Source organism: Peromyscus maniculatus, chromosome 9 (genome assembly GCF_049852395.1).
Source record: "Peromyscus maniculatus bairdii isolate BWxNUB_F1_BW_parent chromosome 9, HU_Pman_BW_mat_3.1, whole genome shotgun sequence".
NCBI classification, from domain to species: Eukaryota; Metazoa; Chordata; class Mammalia; order Rodentia; family Cricetidae; genus Peromyscus; species Peromyscus maniculatus.
In genome coordinates, this window is record NC_134860.1 from 43251077 (window position 1) to 43277706 (window position 26630).

General features: G+C 46.1%; 1 long non-coding RNA gene across 2 annotated transcripts; it reads left to right on the forward strand.

Annotated features, from left to right (window-relative positions):
- The first annotated feature begins 8644 nt into the window (after window positions 1-8644).
- Window positions 8645-13618, forward strand: LOC143267156 (uncharacterized). Of its 2 annotated transcripts, none has more exons than XR_013042065.1 (3): window positions 8645-8759; window positions 9041-9130; window positions 13290-13618. It is a non-coding gene; the product is annotated as an uncharacterized LOC143267156 (long non-coding RNA). The 2 variants fall into 2 exon arrangements; XR_013042066.1 differs by lacking the exon at window positions 13290-13618 and adding an exon at window positions 11909-12290.
- Window positions 13619-26630: the final 13012 nt, after the last annotated feature.

Here is a 26630-nt window from a genome sequence, read left to right on the forward strand (position 1 = left end):
CAGGGCTCAGGATGCAGAGGCAGGGAGACTGTCACAAGTTCAAGGCCAGCCTGTCTACATGGGGATTTCCAGACCAGCCATATTATATATATATGGGGTGTGTGTGTGTGTGTACCTGCATGAATTTATGTGTACCACATGAATGCAGGAGCCCAAAGAGGGAGTTGGGTCTCCTGGAGCCAGTTACAGGTGGTTGTGAGCCACCATTGTGGTACTGGGAACCAAACCCCAGGTCCTCTGCAAGAGCACTGACTGAGCACTCTTAACCTCTGAGCCACCTCTCCAGCCCCTTATTCCTCTTTAATTTTCAAAATATATCTCAGATTTGTTGTTGTTGTTTTGCTTTTGGCTTTTTGAGACAGAGTTTCTCTGTGTGGCCCTGGCTGTCCTGGAACTCGCTCTGTAGACCAGGCTGGCCTCGAACTCACAGAGATCCACCTGCCTCTGCCTCCTGAGTGCTGGGATTAAAGGTGTGCGTCAGATGCCCAGCTTACATTTTTATTTTAAAAACCCCGATATTCCTTAATGTCCGTCCTCAGAGTGCAGGGATTCCTTTGTCAATCTGCTCACTTCTGAAGGAGGTGTCCGAGGGGAGGAACAGACGACGGTGTGAGTCTGGGAGGGACCGGAAGGAAGCTCAGGGAGTGAGCGGAGCTTTCCCGGGGCTCCAGTTCAACACACCAAGAACACAGCCCGAAGGGTGCTCACAGCCTCTCATAACCTGTCTCTTCAGGAGCAGCTTTGGAACTTCTGCCCTGTGGGTTTTGCTTCTTGGCAAAAATCTTTAAAATAAATAATAGAAAAGCCCCAGTAGGTTTCTCAGCCTCTCTCCCCAAAACCAGAACAGGACCATTTCCTACATTAGGCCCAGCTAATGTTTTATCTGATTTAATTTTTAATATTTTGGATAGTGACTCTCGCGATTTTCCCGAGGAGGCCATTTCATAATTCAATATTTCTCTCCCAGATAGGGAGTGTTTCCAGTAATCAACCCAAATGTTTAAATTTATTTTGTTCTCTTGGAGATGGAGTGCTTCCTCTCCACGAAAGGTAAAAATTTCCAAATATGGTATTAGGATAAAATAGCTTCCCAAGGGGCAACCTATTTCCTTAGTCTGCTCAAGGAAATTAATATGCCCAACCAATGGTTTTCTGCAAACCTATCATTTCCTCTAGTCTCTTATTATCTTCATAAACTTCCTACTTACTTAAAAAAAAAATGGCTATGGACCAGAAAGATGGTTTAGCAGGTAAAGGTGACTGCTCCCCTCCAAATTTAAAAAAAAAAAATACAAGAAAAGGAAAAGTTATACTTAAAAAAAAAATTGCCTTTTTTTTTTTTTTTTTTTTTTTTTTTTTTTTTTTTTTAAATAGTGGATTGGGACACACAAATGTGAAAGCATGAAAGAAGCCTGAAAGGCTGGATAGAAAGAGGCTGGAGGTGCAGAGCTAACGTGAGTGCACAGTGGCCCCGCTCATTGAAGAGCCCTGTGAGGTTGCCGAGGGAACCGGGCATTGCCAGCACCCACAGCTGACCTGTGGTGACAAACTATAGGAAACCCAGACGGACGCACATGCAGAGGAGACAAGAAGGTGTCAAGGGCAGGGGACCTAGGATCCTGGTGTAGCTGGACCCACACCCAGGCTAGCGTGTCAAAGCCAGGTGATGGAACCGATGAGGGCGGTAAGAAATGTGGAAATGGCATAAAAACACCCCAACTTTCAGCTGGGAAAGCTGGCTAAGTGGGAAGCCCCGTTAGTGGCATCAGGGCCTACACTAGATTTTGAGAAAGAAATGACTTGAATTCAGTTTTTGATATGTTGAATCTGGGGTGGTGACTTCGAAACACCCAGATCCCTCTGGGTTAAGATGGCCTTGAGGCTTTTTAGGCTCACACAGCCTAACCGCTAAGCCAGCCAGGTTTTCCGAGTTCTAACTCAAAAGGCATGACTTCTTTCTTTCTCACCTTTCTATGGCTTCTTAAGGTGCTGGCCCAAATCCTCAGTACCGTTGATCTCCTGGTTGAGGCTGAGATGGTCTCACTGACCCGGCTGGCCCATGCATCTGCTTGCTGACCTTCACTGCCAACCTGCCAGCTCTCTCGGGGCCCCTAACTCAGAGGCAAAGGTCTCAGGCTTTTCCTTACATCCATCCCTCCTCTCCGCGGCTTGCCTGACCCACAGTTAGTTCTCTCTAACCAAAGGAGGCATTGTCTTTGTAGGTCTGGAGTTAGAGGACACAGCAGGGACATCCCTGCACTTGTGAGTCACACACACACACACACACATCTATACAACCATCCGATATAGATATAGTCATTTGCAAAATAGTAATATTACGTATATCAGTGAAAGGCAAGGATGTTTTGAGATCTCCTAGGCAGGAAGAATAGCTACATGGAAAAGAGCCCTGGGGCTCCAGAACAAGTAAAGGTCAGATTAGGGTGTCCACCCAAGAAACGGTCGGAGAAACAGGGACCTATGAAGGAAACGGGAGCATGGACAGCCCAAGGAGCAAGGTCTCCAGAGTGTGTGTGGGCCTGAAGGTGCTACATTCTTCATTCATCCTGCTGTTTAAGCCTTTTAAATCCAGTCCTCAGGGCCTGCTCCGAGTTCTGCTTGCTCTCTGTGCTAGTGAATTCTGAGCGCATTACCAAAGCACCTTATACTGAATCATTTTAAGTGCAGGAGTTTATTTCCCACGCTTTGGGAAGCTGGGAATCCAAGATCAATGTACCAGCAGAACTGGTGTCTGGTCAGGTCCCATTCCTCACAGACGTGACAGTGACCTGGTTAAGACATAGCAAGAGAGCCCTTTGGGGCTTTATGTACAAGGCACTAGACTTACCCACGAAGATGGAGCTCTTAGGGCCTAGTCGATTCCTAAAGGCACTTTTGACACTGTGGACTGAATCTCAGCACACAGGTCAAAACCTTATCAAAAATGTCTGGGATGAGACATTTTCATGTTTTCCTCCTCCTCCTCCTTTTCTTCCTCCCCCTTCCTCCTTCCCTCCTTCTCCTCTCTCTTCCTCTTCCTCCTTCTCTGCCTCTCCTCCCTCCTCTTCCTGTAGATTTTGGGATATTTGTTTACCAGTTGAGTATCCCTACCACCCACCCCCCATGTAAGATCTAGAATACATTGTTTTGAGTTGAAATTTCAGGTTTCAGAGCGCTTTCCATTTCATGTTTTTAGACTGGGGACGCTAAGCCTGCGTGAATGGGAGCCTTACAGACATTCAGGCCACACAGCATTACCTGTGCTGGAAAATATTTTGCTCCACATTGTGTGTTCTCAGTGCTCACCGACGCCAAATTTAGGTAAAGGTCCTGGTGTTTATTTAGCGCAGCCTCCCACACTGTTGGAAAGTGTCCTGGTGAGCTTTTCTGTCTCTGTGATAAAACATTAACCAAAACAACTTGGGGAGGAGGGTTTATTTTAGCTAACAGGTTAGTCCATCATTTGAGAGCAGCCAGGGCAGGATCTCAGACAGGAACCTGGAGGCAACGGCTGAAGAGGAACACTGCCACTGACTGGCTGCTCTCCATCATGGCTTACTCTGCTCGCTTTCTTTTACAGTCCAGGAATGCTTCCCCAGGGGTGGCACTGTCCAAAGTGGGCGGGGCCTTCCCACTTAGAACATTCATTTAAAAAACAAAAACAACAACAAAAAAAAAAAAACACAAACAAACCTACAGCAGTGGTTCTCAGCCTGGGGGTCTTGACACCCCAAGGAGTTGCAGATCAGATATTTCCATTTCAATTCACAACAGTAGCAAAATTACAGTTATGAAGTAGCAATGAAATAATTTTATGGTTGGGGGCCAGCACGACGTGAGATGTCCCAGCATTAGGAAGGCTGAGAAGCACTGCCTTACACAGACATGCCCTACAGGCTAATCTGATGGAGGGAACTTTCCAAACGAGGTTCCTGCTTCCCAGCTGACTCTAGCTTGTGTCAAGCTGACAAAACAAGATGGCACAGAGAGCAAGATGAGGCTTTCCGGGCAGAGCTTCTCTAGGTAAATGACAGGCAGCAAACGTATCAAGCCTTAGCAACCTAACTCACCAGGAAAGGTAAAGGAAAACGGCTTGTGAATCTCTTCTGTTTTGCATTTAGTAGTTCACATCACATGATTAGGCCGGGCTACGTTTTAATTACAGCCCTGACTGGTACCGATAATCTATGGCTTGACCAGCAGAGGGAGCCAGCTGGGGGAAGGCCTGGGTCAAGAGTGTTGTGGTGTAACAGAGGCGAGGGGGTGGTGGGTAGCATGGCAGCCAATCACCCTTAGTATGTCCGAGTGACATTTGCTAGAAATAGGAACAAGAATTGGTCCAGCTCTTTAGCTACTTCCTTAGTCTCATGTAGCCAGGCTGGCCTCCCATTTGCTGTGTAGCTGAAGATGGCCTTGAACTGCTGAGCCTCCTGCCTCCACCTCCTAAATGCCGGGATTACTGGTGTGCACCACCACCACACCCGGTTTATGTGGTGCTGGGGGTGGACCTGGGGGCTTTCTGTGTGCTGGGCACTCACTCTACGAACTGAGCCACATCTCCTGCCCCCGTTTTTTGCTACTTTGGGGCCTAAGGTCTTTTGTTTGCTGAGATAGGGTCCTGTTATGTGGCCCGCGCTGCCTTAGAATTCGTGATCCTCCTTGAAATGAATGATAAGCGTCGCTGGTTGCAGCACTGGTTGCCCGTGGAAAGGTCACGGTCACGACAGAACCCAGTATTAGTTTTAGAGCTTTCTTAGGAGGAAGAGGGGTGGGGGAGAAGAACCAGGCCTGGGACAGAAGCACGTGCGGTGAGAAAGATGGTGGGGGAGAAAAAGAGCAGAGCAGAACAGAGAGAGAGGGTGGGGTCTGAGTCACGGCTCTTTAAGGTACAGATTGTGTGACCACGTGATCACCAGCGCACATTGATGACGTAAGACACAAGACCCTTTGCTTAACTCCTGAACTGTGCATGTGCGGTCATGTAGCTGGAGTGAGGGCAGAATTCTAACACTCCTGCCTCTGCCTCCCTGGGATTACAGGGATTAAAAGTGTCTGTCAGTCACCAATACTCTCTTTGTATTTACTTCCAGCTATTAAAGCAGGAAGTATAAAAACAAGGTCCCGGAAGCTTTTTGTTCACAGTACCTGGTGCAGGCAAGTAAGTGCTCAGCTTCATACCGGCCTGTCCTGAGATTTGAGTGGCTGTACTCAGCTCGAGACAATCACCATCAGGTATTCCACAGCCAGGGGAAGATGCTGTCCACTGAAAAGGGCCGCTGAAGTTGTCCTCCCAATCAGTAAACAAAATGTGCAATCAAACAAAGAGCCTGCAAATGCTTGCTGGCCCCTCCCCCTGCCTCCTGTGTGCCAGACACACACTAAATGCCAGTAAGAAGGCAAGGCTCACGCAGGAGAGCCCCTGCTGCACCGGCTGGCTTGGTGGTCAGGAAGTGCTTTCTCCTCACAGATCCGAGGACCACCAAAGCACTTGATGCCCTCATCAGGGCACCAGGTGAGGAAGCTGTCTTGCTGTCTCCTCCCAGGCTGCCTCTGAGGAGGAGTACCTGGATAAAGATCACTTCACACCTGTCAGAAGGAAGACAGGGGCTTGTGCGTTCTTAGACTTGATGTGCATTCTTAGCCTTGCAGAAATACCTTGAGGATGAGTCAGCCAGCACATACCGCACAAGGCAGTGCTTCAAAGTCGACGCTCCTTGTCTGACTTTTCTAATCTTCTCCGAGCAGACGCAGAAGCCTTCACAAAGGAAAAGGAGCAATAAATAAGACCTTTGCTAAAAACCTACCCCAAACTCCCATTTTGTCTTGTACTATAGTTTAAGATGAGAGGAACATATCGCAGGCAGATACATTGGCAGGATTATGTTCTAAGAGAAATCAGTGCCAATCACATGATAAACACTTTGAGGGTTCAAGCACAGCGCCATCTATCAGTAGCACCTTTCCTCGGGAGCATCCTCACTGGGCAGCATCTTTGTGGGACGGTTCCAGATACTCACAATACAACCCTGAGCAAAACCCCTGTACACTCAGCATTCTCAGGGAGCTTACCTCTAGAGCAGCGATCCTCCACCTTCCTAAAGCTGCCACCCTTTAATACAGCTCCTCATGCTGTGGGTGACCTCCAACCATAAAGTTATTTTGTGGCTACTTCGTAACTGTAATTTTGCTACTGTAAATATCTGTGTTTCTGATGATCTTAGGTGACCCCTGTGAAAGTGTTGATCAACACCCTCCCCCAAGGGGTCATGACCAAAGGTTATGAATCACTGCTCTAGAGAGAGAAAATGTTCATAAGAAACATTAGATAATGTTAAGTATGGAGAAGGAAAAAAGGTGGTGGTGGAGGGGTGGTGGTGGTTATAAAACATGGGGTGAGGGGTTATGATTCACACAGAGTGGCTTTAAGAAAGCTCTGTTAGAAGGTATAGAGACCTGAGTAAGCTAAGAGAGACAGACATGCAGATATTTGGGAAAGAGCATTTCTGTACCAGGCTTTTTCTTTTGGGCCACCAACCGGCTCCCAAATCATGACATGGAGACTTATTATTAGTTATGAAAGCTCGGCCTAGCTTAGGCTTGTTTCTGGCTAGCTCTTAGAACTTAAATTAACTTGTTTCTCATCTACCTTTTGCCTGGAGGCTTTTTACTTTTCTCTCCCTCTCCTGTGTTCTCTCTTCTTCTCTCATTCTTCCTTTCCTATGTATTCTCTCTGCCTGCCAGCTCTGGCTACCCTTCTCCTGCCTAGCTATTGGCCACCCATCTTTTTATTAGAACCATCAGGTGCCTTAGGCAGGCAAGGTGAAACAAATGCAACACATATTTGCAGAATTAAACACACATCCTTACATCATTAAACAGATGCAGCATAAACAAATGTAACACACCTTTACACGGTTAAAGTAATATTCCACAACACATTTCAGACAGTAAAATGGAACATGCAAACGTCCTGAGGGCTGAACACATTTGGTGTTTTGCATAGAGGCTGAAGCTGAGTGGGCAAGAGTTAAAGTCAGAGGTGTGGTAGGGGCCTGATGGTGACAATTATTTGGTTGGGACATTGACTGTGGGCTGCTCGGTACAGGCTAGCTCTTTGTATTTGGATGAAATATTTGTATTTGTATTCCATGTGCTGTGGAATAATCCTCTTTAAAGATTTGTCACTCGAATTGTTTAATAAAATGCTGATTGGCCAGTAGCTGGGCAGGAAGCATAGGTGGGGTGATCAAACTAAGGATGATGGGAAGGAGAAGATGGAGTCAGGGGCTGCCAGCCAGGTGCAGAGAAAGCAGGAAATGATCATTGTTGGGATTCCTGGTCACTCCCCTAGCTACATGACCACACATGCACTGTTCAGATGTTTAGTCATTCCAGGGCTTTACATCCTGCATAATCTGTGTGCTGTGTGGTCATATAATTCGCACACAGCGTGATCATACAATCTATGTGCATGTGTGGCAAAAGCTCCATAAGCCCGTATGCGTATGTGCTGGGGAATCCATAAAAAGCAGGTTACAGACTCCTCCCCCTTCTTCTTCCTCCTTCTCCTTCTTCCCCCTCTCTCTGCACAACCATTTCCATTGGCCTAAGAGCATATTCTCTTCCGCCCCCCCCCCAATAAACTCTTATAAGTGGGTTTTGTCATGCCTCATGGCTTTTCTTGCACGGTAACCACTTAATGAAAAATACAGCACTGCTGCATTAAAACCAACAATCACGCCATGCTAATAAAGGTACTGCCATGTGGCAGAGTGTAAATAAGAAATATGGGGTACTTAAAATGTAAGAGCTAGTTAGTAATAAGCCTGAACTATTGGCTGAATATTCATAATTTATATTAAGCCTTTGAGTCAATTATTTGGGAAGCAACTGCCAGATATTTGGGAACAGGTGGGCAGGAGAGAAATGTTCAATTACGCTCATGCATCCAATACACACACACACACACACACACACACACACACACACACACACACACACACAGAGGAAGGAAGAGGGAGAGGGAAGGGGGAGGAAAAGAGGGAGACAGAGATAGAGACATCTACCTGCTAAGGCCTTAATGTGTATCAGACATACACCTCTCTAGAATGGGATTCACTAGGGCTAGAAGCCAGGCAAGCACCAATAATAGGCTTATTTAACTTGTGTTTAACTATTGGTTACAGGAAGTTGCTCACCCTCACTCCATCCTTTCATACAGAAACTGGCAGAATCATAATTTTTTGGCTTTGTTCATGGCTCTGCTCCCACATTACGCAGTACTGGGTGTGTCTCTTATGTTAGTCCTAAAATTTGCCAGAAAAAACAGTTCCACCATTTTGGCCAAATTTAAGCAAACTTTTATTAAAAATATTAAATACTGACCAAGATAGAATATGGCCAGGACCATCACCTGGAAACTTTCCAGGTAAGTGGCACAGAGACACATGTTGGCAGAGCTTATATGGGCAAAACTCATAGGCCACCGTACTTTTCCATGAGGCTCTTGTTGTTAGTTTCCAAGAACTCCAACTCCCAGAATCCCAGGAAATTACCCTGTCCTTGGGCAGGTGTTATCTCTTGAAACTACAATTCCCAGAATCCCAGGAAGTTACCTGACTTTTGGGCAGGTGGACCTTACAGGTTAACTTTGGGTCTAGCTTTTGGAAGAGGCTGGTGGCCCAAAGCACATGTGTTAGTGGTGATACCATTGCCATCAGAAATGTGCATCCACTTTGGAGTTTCCAAACTAATGGCTGGTAAAATGGGAAGAAGCCGCATGAAGGGACGGGAGAGCCTTCTGGAAGGCCATAAAACACATAATACACTTTCTAGAAACTCGGAAAGGGTTCGAAAGGCTGAAGCTCAAAACAGCCCTCCCTCCTTTCCCCTCCCCCTTCCCCCCTACCTGTCTTCCCTCCTCCTTCCCTCTTTCCTCTCCCCCACCTTCTCTCTCCTCAATATGCATGCACCGTTAGACCCACCTCAGAGGGGATGAGGGGTAGCCTTTCTGATCGCAGATCCTCTCTGTGTCTTGCAGGTTCCCTTTTGAGTCTGGGCCCTGCCCAGGCTGCAAAGCTCCATGAAGACCCTTCCATCTGCATTTGAGCGTGTTCTTACAGATCCTTCGGTAAGTTCCTGTGTGTTAAAACAGTCCCATCCAGCCTGTTGCCCTGTCCTCTGGCAAAGGCAGCACGTGCCATGCTCTCCTCACTAGGCATCCTGCCAACCAAGCTTCCTGGAAGGGGCCAGCTGGGTGGAATTTCCCCTTGGGCCAGATGGAACAGCCGCCACCCCAGCAGCAGATACATTCAAGATAAACTCAAAGGATCCCACGCATTTTCTTCTTGGCTAGGAGGACATCAGTTTGTTTTATTTTTATTATTGTTTTCTGGGGGGGGGGCAGTATTTTGAAACGGGGTTTCATGCAGGCCAGGCTGGCTTTGAAATTACTGTGCAGCCCAGTGTGACCTTGAACTCTGGAGCCTTCTATGGTCACCTCCCAAGCGCTGAGACTATAGCCCATGGCTTGTTGAGTTCCAGCTTAACTGCGCCCTTCTCAGAACATCCTTGGTGCTCTGGTGACCAGGAGACCTGCTGAGCCTATATTCCTTCTGCAAACAATGCTGCATTAGCATTTAGGTAAAATTAAAACTATTCTTTGTGCTCAGAAGGACCAGGATGAGTGTTTTCCCCAGGGGGTGCTCCAGAATGCCTTGTCCAAATGACCTTGGTGGACCCTGCAGCGTTTACGCTTTATGCTGCCTGCTCAGTTGAAATGAAATCATATTTTGCTATATCAGCCAATATTCTTATGGATTCATGCCCAGAAATGAACTCATAAAGCTGAATAGTTTTTTTAGGCCACTGATCTATGGTCTAACATTAATTTTTACTCTAGCAAATGTCCTGTGTTGGTTGGCTTAGAGATTAAAACTTTTTTGAAATGAAGTATGAAATCCAGAAGTTAAAAGAATAATATGTTGAGTCATATAACACTACAGGAAACTAAATGGGCATCACCAAAGAATTATTTCTAAAACATTATGAAGAACTCAGTTGTCTTTCAATAAATTTGATTAGATATATTATGTTATATCTGCTTGCTGGAATACTATGCAGTTGTACAAAAGAATGAGAAAACAACAGGAAAGAAAGTTAACAGGTGATAAAAGATGTCTAAAACCTATTAAAAATAAGGCGAAATTCAGGAAAATCTTCCAGGCTTTGCTAAAGAAGGAAGAAATGGGAGGACACGTATTTGCAATTTGTTTGCACATCCACTCACTAATTCTGGAAGTAAGTTTATTTGAAAAACAGAAAACAGTGGTTACCTATGGGACATAGGAATTGGGAGAACTGGAGACAAATTTGGTGCAGGTGTTGTATGTTTTCACACATGTTGGCTTTAACCCAAGAGAATACACTTCCTATTAAGAAATCTAAATTTAAAAAGCTTACCTGTATCTCAGAGCCAGGTCCAAATCAGGCCATCAAGGAGACTTTACACCCAGAATTCCCTTCTTTAATCAGAAATACTTATTGTAAGCTTCATTAGGTACAGCAGTCAGTAGGCATGGTTGTCGTTGTTGACTTTACATGGAAGACGTACAGTGAGCTAAGCAAACAGACCATGGTCAGTCTGCCTGGAAGGTTCTTCCCCTGAGCTCTTCACATGACCAACTTCCTCTCATCATGCTCCTCTCAGTGCCAGTTGTCTCCTGTAGACACTACTTTTGACCATTCCATGTAAAAGCCAACTGTAGCAAGTCTTTCTCTGACCCACCTTCCAGCTCCCAAATAACTACATGGAGACTTATTAATCATGAAAGCTTGGCTGATAGCTTAGGCTTGTTTCTAACTAACTCTTATAACTTAAATCAACCCATTTCTAATAATCAACATTTTAACACATGGCATTACCTCTCTTCCATCTTGTACCTCCTGTTTTCTCTTCGTGTCTCCTGGCTTCTCCCTTCTCCTTTCCAGCATCCTCTCTGCCTCAAAAATCCCGCCTAGCTATTGGCTATCCAGCTTTTCATTTCATTTTATTTTTTAAAGTTTATTTATTTATTATGTATAGTGTTCTGCCTGCATCTATGCCTGCAGGCCAGAAGAGGGCACCTGGTCTCATTACAGATGGTTGTGAGCCACCATGTGGTTGCCAGGAATTGAACACAGGACCTTGGGAAGAGCAGCCAGTGCTCTTAACCTTTGAGCCATCTCTCCAGCTCCTCAGCTTTTTATTAAGCCGATCTGAGTGACATATCTTGACAGTGCACAAAAAGATTCTTCCACAGCAGCCACTGGCAGTTGTGTTACTCTCTAACTGTCCCTTATAGTGTGCACTGTTATTTGAGAGTATCTTTAAAGCTTTAAATAAAAATTTAATTAATTAACATTTTAAATTACAATATAATTGCATCATGCCTCCCCTTTTCTTTCCTTCCTCTAGCCCCTCTGAAGGCCTTCCCTCCAACCCCTACCATGTCTCTACCTACTCTCATATTGAGGGCTTCTTTCCTTTGATTATTTATTGTTTTACACACACACACACACACACACACACACACACACACACACAACCTACTGAGTCAATTTTTGTTGTTTGTGTATATATGGTTCTAGGGCTGACCATCTTGTACTGGATAACCAGTCAGGGGGCTCATCTGTGGGAAAGGCTAATTCTCCCTCTCTTGGCAGTATTAGTTGCCTGTAGTTCTTTGTCTAGGAGTCGGGCCCTGGGAGATTTCCCCCCTCCTTCTTAGCATGTGTATTGATATTGCCATTGTTTCCCATCTACTTTATGCAGCTCTTTCTATGAAAGGCAGTCTCACAGCCAACTTCTTGGTACTCTGGCTCTTATGAGCTTTCTGCCCCTTCTTCCTCTCTGTTCCTTGAGCCATAGGTGCAGGAGCTGAAGAACTGAAAAGGTGAAAGTTTTCTTGATCGAGCTGAACAGACACACAGATGAAAAGCACATGAAGCAAAGATTGGCAACCATAGCAGAGGCCTGTGGGACAGAAGCTTGGGCAAATAGGAATGGAGCTTAGAGAATCCAGATTCAACTCACTTCTGATGGCCTGATCATCAGAGCACAATTATAAGCTCTTGAACTTTTTTTTTTTTGTTGTTGTTGTTGTTTTCTCTGTTTAATCCTGGCTGTCCTGAAACTTGTATAGACCAGACTGGCCTCCAACACACAGAGATCCTCCTACCTCTGCCTCCTGAGTGCTGGGATTAAAGGTGTGTACTACCACTGCCTGGCAGCTCTTGATCATTTAACAAAATTATGAACTATTTTCAATGACTGTGGTGGTTTGAATAAGAACAGCCTCCATAGGCCCATATATTTGAATGCTTAGTCAACCAAGGATTATGAGTTGTGGCCTTGTTGGAATGTAGAGATGTGTCACTGGGGGTGGGCCTTAAGGTTTCAAAAGTCCATGCCAAGCCCAGTCCCTCTCTCTCTCTCTGTCTCTGCCTATGGATCAGGATGCAGAACTCCCAGCTACTTTTCCAGGACCATGTCTGCCTGCATGTGGCCATACATGCTGCTGTCATGCCCCATGCCATGATGATAAAGGACTAAATCTCTTAAACTCTAAGCAAGTCTACAATTAAGTGCTTTCTTTTGTAAGAGTTTCCATGGTCCTGGTGTCTCTTCAGAGCAATAGAATGCTGACTAGGACTGCTGTGGAACAATCCTTTTCTACACTATGAATATGTGTTACTTGCATTGGTTAATAAAAAGCTGACAGGCTGGTAGCTGGGAAGGAAGTTAGGCAGGAAAGCCAAACTGAGAATGATGTTTGAGAATGAAGGAAGGCAGAGTCAGGAGAGATATCAGCCAGCCACCAAGCAAGCAGGATATATAAAAATGAGGTAACAAGCCATGAGCCATGTGGCAAAGCATACATAGAAGTATGGGTTAATTTAAGTGTAAGAATTAGCTAGTAACAAGCCTGAGCTATCAACTGAGCATTTATAATTCATATTCAGCCTCTGAGTCAGGTATTTGGGATAAGTGGTCGGGACAGGAAATGTCTGTTTACAAAGACAATGACCAACCTGGAAGGTATGACTAGCCTGACAAACCAAATTAATAATTCTGATCTTCAATGATGACCATCATGTATATGCAAATAAATATTGTTGAAAGTACAGTTAATAAACAAGATTACATTCTAATGCTGGTATGATGGGTCAAACACTATTCTAAGCACTTTCTACATGCTGAGTTGGTCCTCACACAATCCTATGAGATATGAATTGCTTTTCCCTTTTAGGGGTGGAAACTGAGGTGCAGAGAGCCGAGATTATCATCCAAGTGCTACTGCGAATAAGATGTGGAGCCAGGTGGACTCCTATTTTCAGTCAACACTGGATGCTATGCTATGGAGCCATGGATTCCAGAGTTCTTAAAACAGATGATACTCACACTCATTTATTCAATGTTTCAAAAGTTGGATCAACATTTCTAAGGAATAATTGAACTCTGTTTTGTGAAATGTTATCTATTAGTTATGGAAATGTACTTATGAAAATGTTATTAGTAATATAAGCAAGGCATAACAATTGAAATAAGATTTTATGTGATAATACAAACTTCGGTTACCCAGGTCCTGCTCATGGGGAGTTTGTGGTGGGTTGTGCCTATTAAGGCTGGAGTGTCATTTATCCTGTGGGGAGAGAAGGCAGGGGTCCCTGGGAGAGAAGAAGCAGCCCTCTTCTCTCACATCCCCGGCTTTTTTTGGGAAGAGAATGAGGAATGTTGATATCTGTCCTCTCCTTGCATCATCTTCATCTTCATCCCCGCAGGAATGGCAGGGTACTCGTGAGATTTCAATAAACGCCTGGAACCACTAGAGACTGCACTCAACTAACGTTCACAAAGTACCTGGATTGAGATTGTCGACACCGATAATCATCAATCCCAACTCTGGTGTGGTGGTGCATGGCTATAACCCCAACCCCTGGCATCATGGTGCATGACTGTAATCCCGGCCCTGGTATGGTGGTATATGCCTATAATCCTACCCCTAGTGATGGTGCATGCCTGTAATCCCAGTCCTGGCGGTGGTGAACGCTTACAATTCCAGCCCTGGGGGTGGGGCATGCCTGTAATCCCAGCCATGGTGGTGGGGTATGCCTGCTAATCCCAGTTCTGGGGGTGGGGCATGCCTGTAATCCCAGTTCTGGGGGTGGGACATGCCTGCTAATCCCAGTTCTGGGGGTGGTGCATACCTGCTAATCCCAGTTCTGGGGGTGGTGCATGCCTGTAATCCCAGCTCTAGTGTGGTGGTGCATGCCTGCTAATCCCAGCTCTAGTGTGGTGGTGCATGCCTGCTAATCCCAGCATCTGGGAGAAGCAGCTTTGAATGAACCTTTCCTGGTGAGACATGAACCAATGACAGGCTAAAGAAACAATTGTGCCTAAATCCAGTTTAGTGAACCAGTGAGTTCAAGCAGAGTTCTGACGGGAGCATTGGTGAGAGATGCCTACAAGAGTGTGAGCAGTTTAGAGGTGGCTGTACCACTGAAGAGGACGCTCCCTCTTAGCAATCGTCAACCACTTACACATCCTTGGGGAGTGGACTGATCTGGTGTGAGCTGGGCTTGAGCTCCTCTGGTCCGCCGTGAGCCGTGGCCTGTCAGTCCTCTGTGAGCCTTGCAAACCCACTCTCCCATGAGTCAATATTATGGGTCAAACCTTGTGGGGTCTCTGTGTGGCTAATCACAGTTGCTTATTTTCATTTTTTTTTTTCAAGACAGGGTTTCTCTGTGTAGCTTTGCGCCTTTCCTGGAACTCGCTTTGTAGGCCAGGTTGGCCTCGAACTCACAGAGATCCGCCTGCCTCTGCCTCCCAAGTGCTGGGATTAAAGGCATGCGTCACCACTGCCGGGCCACAGTTGCTTACTTTTAAGACACCAATGGCCATGCCATACCTGGAAGACAGTGTTCCACAACCTGTAGGCAGAAGGATCCTACAGATCATCCTAGGCTGCCCAGTGAGCGCTGTCTCTAAATAACTAAATAAAAGGCAATCTCAGATAGCCAGAAAACTCCAGAAGTCAAGAGCAGGAGAACAATGGGCTGGCTAACAGAGTAGCTCTACAACACCCCATGTGGGTACAGAGACTGACGCCAGCCTGGGGAGGTGGGGTAGCACACGGGTGGTGAGGGGCCTTAGTTGGGGGCAGATGTCAAAGAATGGGCCAAGTTTTGAAAGGCTACCAAGAACTAGGTGGAAAGGAACATGGAAGGTGACTCCAGGGAGAGGTCCACATCTGGCATATGACGTAGATGAGAAGAGAGCAGAAAGCTATGGATTGGCGGTGATGGTGAGGGAGGGAGAGCAACAGGTGCCTAAATGCTGGCCTGAGGAGCTGAGCTTGGAAAAAGGCTTTGAATGCTGGCCTGAGGAGCTGAGCCCGATGGAAGGCTAAGGGCATCCAGTATCAGGTTTGGGTGGTGGAGAGGTGAAGTTGGAGCTGCTGAGAACTTCCAGGCACCATTAGAGGGAGATGCATTAATTGGCCTTGACCTATGGCTAGTGAATGCTATTGATTGCTCTAAATGTACAACTACTCGCTGGGGTGTGGAAATAACAGGCCTTGCTGTCATTGCTTGGGAGCATGATGATAAAATAATATTGCATCCTCCAGATTGCTAACAGGAAGCAGATGTGCTCTCAAAGGACAATGATTCCAGGAGCGTTCTCTTAAGGACAGTATCAAGATGTGGGTCTAGCATCTTTGCCAGGGATGCTGCGGTAACCTGAGTCTGGCAGTGGCAAACTGATGCCACACTCCAGGTATCCCAGACAATGGCAGGGGATGGAGATAAGAGTCCAGAGTAGGAGGGAGCCACACAAGGCAAGTTCGGAGGAGGAAAGTGTGAACCAATCGGGACAGGAAGCCACCAGACCGTGTGGTGGCTCACACCTGTAATCCCAGTACTCAGGAGGCTGAGGCAGGAGGATCATGAGTGTGAGGCCAGCCCTGAGTGACATAACAAGGCCTGGGCCAAAGAACCAGCCAAAGGAAAGATTGCACCTCACGCTCCCTCCTCATGCCTCAGGCAGTCAGTCCCAGAGCTGAGAGGTCTGTGCAGTATGTTAGTCTTCAGGGTGCAGAGGTTGGAGGGTGAGCTTTGAAGGGCAAACGAAACATATCTGCACAAATATTATAGTTAAATTTCCTTGATGTGTCCTCCCCAAAAGTGCCCAAGAGAAAGAGTTTACTAGGAGATGATTGACCTCACAATGTGTAATGGCTCAGATACCATATGCTTTACTTCTTATTCACACAACAGTCCTAGGGAAGCCCACAGATCAGTGTGGGCTTTGGTGGGGTTGGCTACAGTGACGCACTTCCTCCAACAAGGCCAAACCTCCTAATAGTGCCACTCCCTGTGGGAGCCATTTTCTTTCAAACCAACACAGTGTCTTTTAGCACAATTGGTTTGTACTAAGTAAGAAACTCAATCCTTTAGAAATTTCTATGTATTTTTTTTAATTTACAATTTTTTTTGTATGTGAGTTAGTGTATTCATGTGTGGGGGCCAGAAGAGAACATTGATTCCCCTGGAACTGCAGTTACAGGCAGTTAGTTGTGAGCTGCCTGATGTAGGGGCTGGGGACTGAATGTGGGTCTTCTGTAAGAGTTGTATGAACTCGGCTGAGTCATCAACCAAGCCCCCAACTGAGATCCTGACGGGACCGAATGACTCTGGGCGGTCTTGTGAACAGTGAAGATTGCTAAGTGTCATGAAACGCCTGCAGCACACCACTGAAGGTGTGCACTAGCTGTAAGTGTGTGTGGGAGCCTGTGTAAGAAAGCTGTGAGCTTACTGTGAACTGTGGACAGGGCAGAGTGCAGAATACTCTTACCTACAAGCTGGTCTTCTAGAAAGAAGTCCATAAACTATGGTAAGTGCATGCTCTTGAAAGCGAGGACATGAAGAGAACACCCTGGCGTGTCCATATTAATCTCTGTGGGAAGAGCAAAGGCCCGGGAGGAAAATTCTTGGCTCTTCTCACATGACCAAAGATGATGAGACATAACACCAGGTGTGTTCCCTCGCAGTACTTGGGTCTGCTTAAGCTAACTGTAAACACCATCTCATGTTTTGCTTGCTTTACTAATAAAAATGAGAAGTGATTTGTTTGCACTACTCTTGAGCTCAAATGCCTGGGGACCCTTGGTCCTCCACTCAGGTCTTTGGAATACTTTTCAGTCATGGAGAGTTAGCTCTGCTGGCCACGGGGTGGGTGGACAAATGTACAATTCTATTTTCAAATTGTATAGCGCCTTTCTCTTTATAGTGAGAGCTCTGATCCCAGTGGCACCCTCTCTTTGCATGGCTGTCATCTTCTGTGAGATGTGGGATAAGCCCAGTCAGGTCTTTGAAAGTGGCTAAGAGCCCGACAGGAATCGATGCTGACCACAGTCCGAAGAAAGCGACAAGGTAGCAGGAAAGACGAGACTGCTTAGATGGCCTGGAGCCGCAGACAGGGATCTGAAATGAGGCCATCAGCATCCACTGTCAGAATCAATCATCGCTATGGCTCTTCCTCCATTAGCGTCTCTGCTCCCTCCTCCTCAGCTCCAGACACACAGTTCCTGTCCTGTGGGCCCTGTGGTCTGTTCTTCTGACACCAGCGTGACTCACACAAGCACACGCCCACACAGTTCTGACCCTATCACGACAGTAACTTCCTTGCATTATGGACTTTTTCCACAGCTTCCAACAGATTATAAAGCGCAGGCAGGCATGAGTTTGAGTGAAAGAAAGAATGAGCAATTATGTGTGTAGCTTGAGCTTGACTCTCAAATTATTTACTGGTAAGTATACTAAGCACTATCTTTAAACCGGCATTCCTACGGAAGCCTGCTTCAGAGTCTGTGTCTAGGAAAAGAAGCCAAAAAAGCCCTTTGTTAGTTACTTGTTATTCTGTCTGTCCTGCTTCCAGAGGTCAGGTATCTGAAGTCACAGAGGTCAGGTGTCTGAAGTCACAGGGTTCTTGGGGACACATTCTCTGGGGAGGCTGGAGATCAGGCCCCTCCATTGCCTCTTGCAGCTTCTGGCGGTCCAGCCTTCCTGCTGGGCCGCACAGATCCACAATGTCTGTCCCTGTCCTTTTGGGCGACCTTCTCTTTGTGTGACTCAGTTTCAAAGCTCTCTTTTCTGACAAGGACATCAGTCATTGGATTTAGTCCTCGATGCCATCTGTCTCAGTGCCAGGAACCCAGTAAAAGCTGTTCCACCCAGTGACCAGCCTCTCCCATGCTCCTGGTGCCTACTTTAAACCAATCCTCCGCGCTTGGCCTGAGGTACACGTCCCCTTTACTTCTCAGCAGAAGAAGTAGGAGAGTAAGGGCCCTTAAGATGTTTACGAATAACGAGCTCACAGCAAATTGAGCAGACACAGTGTAACCAGAAACCCAGGCAAAAACCAGCCTGCTGTGGCGTTTCCTCCTGCTCTGTGCCTAGCAAAGCGTTTACAATTTTTAGTCTTTCCTCCACCCAGCCTGTCATTTATTTCCCCAGAATGCCACTTTGATTTCAGTTATATCTTAGGGCCTTTGGAAATCATGACAAGATTTGGGGATGAATTTCAAGTGTGCTGGCCTGATGCTTGTGTGCCCCCCACCCCGGCCCCAAACAGTAAGCACTTCTGGCAAAGAACTCAGGGTGGCTCACAGAGGCAGCCATTAAGGAGCTGAGGCCCTCAATCTGACAGTCTACGGTGAATGAATGACTCCTGCTAATAGCCATGTGAGCTAGAAGCAAAGTCTTCTCATGTGGAGACCTTGCTGCACCCCTCGCCCCCACAGCCCTGCCTGGCACATTAATAGCAGCTTTGTATTATAAAATAGAAGACCCTGAAGATGCATAATTCTTGGATTCCCAACCCAGCCATGGGGTCAGAACTACTGACTGCCAGCTAGAGGAAGCTGGATTTACACGCTGGACATAAAATAATCTCCAAGCAGAAAAGGTTAGGGAATATTTTCACACTTTCAAGGAAAATATTATCTAAATGCTAAGCTTTCTAGATGCCAATGTCAAAGACTCAAGTATGACCAAGGCCCCACCCCCACCCCCACCCCCGCCCTCCTGCGCTGTGAGATCTCGCCTTTCCTTCTTTGCAATGTGGGGAAGGCTTGCTGCCAGTTTGCCTGTGTGCTTTTATATGGATCCTCCATGATGAAGTCAACCTTTCTGATGTCCTTCTTAGGAATCTCATCATCTCGGGAGACTGCCTCGTTTCATGTGGAAGGAAACCAGAGATGACCAAACAGACAGTAGTCACAGGCTATCGTCACTTGTGACCAACCCCACTCTCCCTGGAATCATTAGAGAAGGTACCCTTATAATTTCCTAGGTTACCGGGCACTTGCTTGTCTTCCCTGTGGTCCTGAGCATGGAAGCCAAGGACGATGTGCTCCCGCTGTCTGCGTCTGCTTACTTCATAGAGCCAACTTTGCTGAGCTCTAGAGAGTGATGGGACAGTTTCTTTTGCCCCATGCTAAGAATGAAAACACAAACTCAATGGCATAAAACTAAAAAAGACTCCTTATGAACTTAATGCAGAAAGTAGGATGTAAAAGGGGAAAAAAACCTGGAAAAACTCCAACATTGCCATTGGTGAAGGGCGATTTCCTTAATAGATAGTGTCCAACAGCTCAAAACAGAAAAATAAGTGTGCAAAAACCATGTTTTACAGGACAGAAGACACAAATAGCTCCCAGATATAGGTAAGACTGCTCAGCCTCATAAGAAACCAAGTCAAAATAGCAATGAAATAAACCTTAACATGAATCAATAGCATTTCTTTACTAATTTATGGTCCCTCTGTGCTGTGTGTGCACACTCTTGAAAGTGTGCATGCCACAGCACTCTTAGGGAGGGCAGAGGACAGCTTGCAGGAGTTGGTTTAACCTTCCACCACATAGTGCCCAGTGGCTGGAACGCAGGTCTCACACCGAAGCTTGGCAGCAAGCATCTTTCTGTCTTTCTCTCCACACTGAGCCAACACCTGGCCTCTGGATGCCACTTTGAATCTATCAGCTGGCAAACATTGAAAACGTGAGTCTATCCTGCGCTAAAGGGATGGGAGAGAAAGATGCTCCCCTGCATGTGGTTATATTTGGCATAAACGCAGTGTAGGGCGATGCGATAGAGAGCTGTGAAAAAAGTTAATATTTGCGCTGCAACCTCCCAAGAGTATACCTGTACATGATATACGTTCAAAGGTAGTTCAGCTGTCGAAGTCACACATTGTCAAGCCTGAGGGCCTGTGTTCTACCCCCTGAACTCCCCAAAGGTACACACTGAAGCACAGTTTTTAATAGGGGGATTCTATTAAAAACTAAAAATAGGCAACACGTGTAAACAAGGTCCTGTTTAATTTTCTGGTTAAAACCGAACAAACAAGGCCGTTCTATTTGTGCTGACAGGGGTGTTTTCAACGCACGTGTGCGTGTGTGTGTGTGTGTGTGTGTGTGTGTGTGTGTGTGTGTGTGTGTTTCCAGAAGGCAACATGTGTAATATTGTTTATATTTGCACAAAAACCTTACACATTGTAGGCATATTTGTGTACTCAGATAATATTTCTGTAAAAATAGATGAGAAACTAGGAGGCACCGTGTTTACTTCTAGATCAGGGAACTAGATGCCTGCAGTGGGGAGACATGGGCTGGGAACTTATTTCTTATTTTACAGTGTTCTGAATGTTTTGGGTGGATGTTATGAATGAATCCCCTGTTCACAATTGTTAATGGAAAGTGGGTAATGTTTTGACACCCAAACCCTCTCTAGAACTTCAAAAGAGGGGTGCACTTTCGGGCAGACACAGTCTGTGAATGCCCCTCTGTCGGGACAAAAAGCAGAGAAGTGCCCACTGTATTTTTAAAGTGCAGCTTAAAATAGAGCGTGGCCGAGCTCCCGGCTCAGCCCTGGTGATTGCTGGTTACAAGACTGTCAGGGATCATTTTCCAAAAGCCAATTTGCAATTCTCTATAACCCAGAAGTTTGTTTCCTGTGCAGATATTTAAGCTCTAGGGAATGTGGTGGACTAGGGAGTTGACCCCATAAAGAGCTGGTGGGAAGTTCCGAGCCTTGGGTCCCCAGACAGTTGCTTCCTCATTGTCCTCAGCTGGTCCCCACGGCCTCTCTTCTCTTTCTGGGTCTAGCCTGTGAGGGTTCTGCAGCTGTGCGTGCCGACAACCCCGCCCCTTCCCTGTAAGTCTAGAACAGCCCTAGCTGGCACCTCCGCAGCTGTGACTCATTGCAAATGCTTTGCATTCCGGGATGTTCTGCTGGGTTTTGGGTCTCCCCTGTGGCTGGAAGCACCCGGCAATTTGAAAGGGAGGAGAAACAGAGGCTCCAAAGCTGCCAAAAACATTGCAGAGACGGGGGAGAAATGTTAGGAAAGCTGCAAAGAGCTCGTGCAGGAAGAAACCCAGCCAGTTGGGCTTTCTCCCTCCCTCAACTGGGCTGGTAACGGGAGCCGGCAGTGGAGCCCAGCAGAGCTTCATTCACAGGCCAGAGCCCCACCCTCATCTGGAGACCATCTCCCGGTTGAAGCTAGTCTAACAGGCAGAAATGTGGGCCTCCTTTATATTGAATAGATGTGGTGTTTGCATCTTCCATGACTTTGGTGGTGGGAAGGAAGCTAAGCATGCGCTCTGTGGCTGAGCTTCACCCCAGCCATGGCCCACACTTCTCACCAATCTTCTCCTCACCTCTTCCTTCTCTCGAATGCCACACGCCATCCACTAGCTTTCTAAAAAAGAAAGTCATAGGTGCTATGTGTGTCCCGACTCTTTCCATGTTTGGTGTCTTAGGTTTCTGTTACTGCGATAGAAACAATGACCAAAGACAATTCGGGGAAGAAAGGCTTTATTTGCCCTAGTCACAATCCACCATGGACAGGAACTCAAACAGGAACCTGGAGGCAGGAACTGAAGCAGAACATTGCTTGCAGCCCCTCTAGGATTATGTTCAATTACCTTTCTTTCTTCTCTCTCTCTCTCTCTCTCTCTCTCTCTCTCTCTCTCTCTCTCTCTCTCTCTCGGTCTCTCTTGGTCTCTCTTTCTTTTTGTGTGTATGAGTGTTTTACACATATATATGTGTGTGACTATATATATATATTTATGTATATATGCATGCATATATACATATGTATAGTATCACATAGGTGCAGTGCCCTCAGTGGCCAGAAGAGGGCATTAGATCTCTCTGGATGGACCAGGAGTTACAGAGGGTTGTGAGTAGTGGCATGGGTGGAAATGGAACCCAGGTTCTCTGGAAGGGCAAGCAGTGATTTTAACTTCTGCCAGCTACCTTCCTTATACCTCCCAGGACCACCTACATGGGAGGCACCACCCACGGTGGGTTGGGCCCTCCTACATCAGTCATCAATTAACAAAACGCTCCAGAAACCTGCCTACAGGCTAATAGGATGGAGGAATTTTCTCAATCATGGTTCCTTCTTCCCGTATGACTCCAGCTTGTGTCAAGCTGACAATTTCAGAAGGTCTGTTTTGCCTGTTCCTCAAAACCTAGTTTATAAGCTTCCCCCAAGGTGGCTCCATCAGCATCTCTCCCCTGTCTTCTGCCATTGAGTTCTGATAATTGGATCCGCCCGAGAGTCTGAATTCTTTTCCTTCTTTTGCATTCTAGTAGCTATACTAAGATATGTCTCAACACTGAATGTGCCTCAGTGACTTTAAAAATTGTGGTTTATTACTTGTGTGTGTGTGTGTTTGTGGGCATGTGTATACGTATGAGCATGTGTGTCATGACGTGCATGTGAAGATCAGGATAACATCTGTATGTCCGTTCTCTCCTACCTTCTGGACATAAGTCCAGAATCTGAACTCACGTCACCATGGTGGCATGGGTCAGCTCCTTTACCCATTGAACTATTTTGCCTGCCCTTTAAAAATTTTTTTTTGAGGCAAGGTCTCACTATACAGCCTAGGCTGGTCTTGAATTCACAGTCTTCCTGCTTCAGATGCACAGTAAGGTATGCGGGGTACTTTTTAGGTATGGTCTTGCTATGTAGCTCGGGCTGGCCTGACTTCACGATAGTCTCGCTTCAGCACCTTGAGGGCTGGGTTTACAGATGTGAAGCACTACACCTGGCAGACGATGTGTTCTTTATTTCTGCAGATTCTCCTGCCTCTGTTTCAGGGATTAGATTTGTCTATTCCTATTGCAGCAATTAAAAAAAAAAAAACCTAAGGGTGAGAAACAGACTGAGGAAGATAGCTTATTTCAGCTCAAGGCTCTGGAAGTTCAAGGGGGTGGTGGTGACATTGACTCAGGGCAGACATCACAATGCTGGGTACACAGGAGGGCGGAGGGCAGAGGCCGCCTGGGAAGACAGAAAGCTGCAGTGAGGGGTGGGGCCGCCCTCGCTCTTGTTAAGGCCTAACCACCCGTGATGGCTGCTGATCTCGGTTGTCACCTTGACCACATCTGGAATCAACAAAAACCCAAGCAGCTGGACACACCTGTGAGGGATTTCCTTGATCAGATCATTTGGTGTAGAAAGACCCACCCTAAACCTGGGCCATACCTTCTGGTGGTAACCCACGTAAAAGGACCGGGAAGGTTTTGCTTTTCGCCTGCTGGCCCTCCCTCTCTGGCAAGTTCATCCATCCCGCTGCTGAGGTGTTCCTTTCCTTGTAGCAGCTCTTACTTCCTCAGGACTCCATCACAGACCGAAGACCAGCAGCTCGCTAGGATCCGGCACACCAGTGGGACCACTGAGACATCCAGTCTCATGGACTGAGTAACTACAGTGTTCTTGGCCATTCTGCAAGAGACAGTCATTGTTGGACTACCCGGACACAGCCTGTAAGTCACTCTAATAAATCACACACACACACACACACACACACATACACACACACACACACACACACACACACACACACACACACACACACACTTTTAGCTGTTCCTTTAGAGAACCCTGACTTAACCAATAGACTATTTTATTCTTAGGACAAACTTAATGGCCCCACAGGAACTACCTGAACGGCTTCTTGGGGGGCAGGGCAGGCCCTTCATGAAGGATCCCTCCACAAGCACCTTCTTTATTTATACATTTTAAAAAGATTTATTTATTTCATGATTATAAGTGCTCTATCTGTATGTAGGACTTTATGCCAGAAGAAGGCATCAGATCCCACTCTAGATGGTTGTGAGCCACCTTGTAGCTTCTAGGAATTGAACTCAGGACCTCTGGAGAAGCAGCCAGTGCTCTTAACTGCTGAGCCACCTCTCCAGCCCCCATACAAGTACCTTATTCAAGGTCCCACTCAACACTGTAGACCAGATTTCCCTCATATGACCTGCTAGGGGACAAATCATATCCACTCTTAGCATAATACTTGCCAGAATGTTTGAGAGGAAAGTTTTTCTGCCCTTCACGGTTCTTAGTTGGGGCAGACACTTGAACAGAAGACAGATGAATAAGGACAAAACAGCCCACGTTCAAACATGTGTGCATCATATAGGAGTCACACTCAGAAGAATGAGTAACTTGGGAAGTCAGGCTTTGATTCCAGGCTTAAATAAAATCACCTACTGTAGCGGAGACGAGTGTGGAAAAAACTGGCTCTGGGTGGGCAACACAGTAAACAAGGGTGATGCTTGTCTCGTAAGTTTTAGTTGAATTTTCTTTTTTAAAGAGTTATTTATATTATTTTATTAAGCGTGTATTTGCAGGTCTGCACATGTGATTGCTGGTGCCAGAGAGCCTCTAAGATCCCCCGGAGCTGGAGTTTGTGAGCCTCCTGACCTGGGTGCTGAGAACAGAACGCGGGTCCTCTGCAAGAGCAGAATGCGCTCTGAGCCCTCCCGCCAGCCCCAGCTGGTGACATTCCTATTCGTTAGAATTTGGGTGTGTTCTTACCTTTCGGCCATGGGACGAGACATCCCAACGAGTGGAGATGTCTTCTAGACGCAGATAGAAAGTCCCCATGAACACATATGTCCTGTTGGTTTTAGATTACTGTGTTTGCTCTTCCTTTAAGTCCTCAGCTCAAAACATACTGACACCAAAAAAAAAAAAAAAAAAAAAAGCATATTATGGGGTGTTGCTATATTTTGTTTTGTTTTGTTTTTCTACTACATTTTTTAAAGTTAGCTTTTACTGGGATTACTTTAAGATTTCACTCTGTTAGGAATTAAAGTTTTCACCATTTCTACTCTGACGCCACTTTTAATTGACTTAATAGTTTTTGTAATTATGCTGTTTTCATCATCTTTCAGTTGATGACACTGTTAATTTATGAAAGGGTGCTGGGAGAAGTGGCCCACGAGTTTAATCTCAGCACTCAGGAGGCAGAAGCAGGTGGATCTCGGTGAGTTTGAGGCCAGCCTGGTCTACAGAGTGAGTTCCAGGACAAGAAGGCTATGCAGAGAAACCTGTTGTGGGATAGTTTGATCACACACCGACACTCCCGAGACTGCCCAATAAAGTTATACCTTGAGTCAGGGGCAGAGCCAGTGACTAGGCTGACCAGAATTGGTCATAGAGAAGCCAGCAACTTGGATAGAGAAGATGCACAGGAAGGAAAGGGCGGGGACTAGAGTTTGAGCTCTCTTAGTTCTGGGACAAGGGAGAGGTGTCTCTTGCAGTGTCTCTGGCCTAAAAGCAAGGTCAGCTAGTTTCCACTCGGCATCTCTGAGCTAGCAGGTTTCCACCCCAGTCTTTGACTCCTGAGTGTTATTGATAAATAGAATGGTAGAGACTTAAATTAAACCTACATATTGGGGCTGAGGCAGAGCTGGGACCTCAGGACTGGAAATTCCACTAAGACGAGGCCTGAGTGGCTGGAGGAGCACTGACTGAGGGGCCGTGGGGCCGCAGATGATAACTAAAGTATCAGTAGATTCATGTGCAGCCACTAAGCCGACAGAAAAATATCAGAAATCCTGTCTATAAAAACAAAACAAAACAAAACAAAAAAGTCTTAAAGTTGATTTTTTACTCTTAGCTCTTTGGGGTCCCACCACCCAGATTCTAAATCAATACACAGAGACTTATTCTTTCTTATACATGCCCGGCCTTAGCTTGGCTTATTTCTAGCCAGCTTTTCTTAACTTAAATTATCCTGTTTCTTTTCTTCTATGTTTTGCCTCTGGGCTTTTTAACTTTTGTCTCTTTCTTTCCTTCTTACTCCTTAGCTGGCTGTGTGGCTGTGTGGCTGACCCTGGTGTCCTCCTCTCCTTTTTTCTCACTTCTCTTCCTCTCCTACCTCGTTCTTTTTTCTCTTATTTACTCTCTCTGTCTGCCAGCCCTGCCTATTTCTTTCTCCCACCTAGTTATTGACCATTCAGCTCTTATTTAGACCAATCAGGTGTTTTGACAGGCAAAGTAACATGGCTTCACAGAGTTAAACAAATGCAACATAAAAGAATGCAACACGTTTACATCAGTAAACAAATGTTGTACAGCATAAATGAATGTAACATATCTTCAACTAATATTCTATAAGTTTCTTATCTTTTCCTCCTCTTTAAATTTAAATTTTGTTTAATTATTTTAAAACGTGCTCTAGTGCATGCATGCATGTGTGTGTGCACATGCATATATGAGT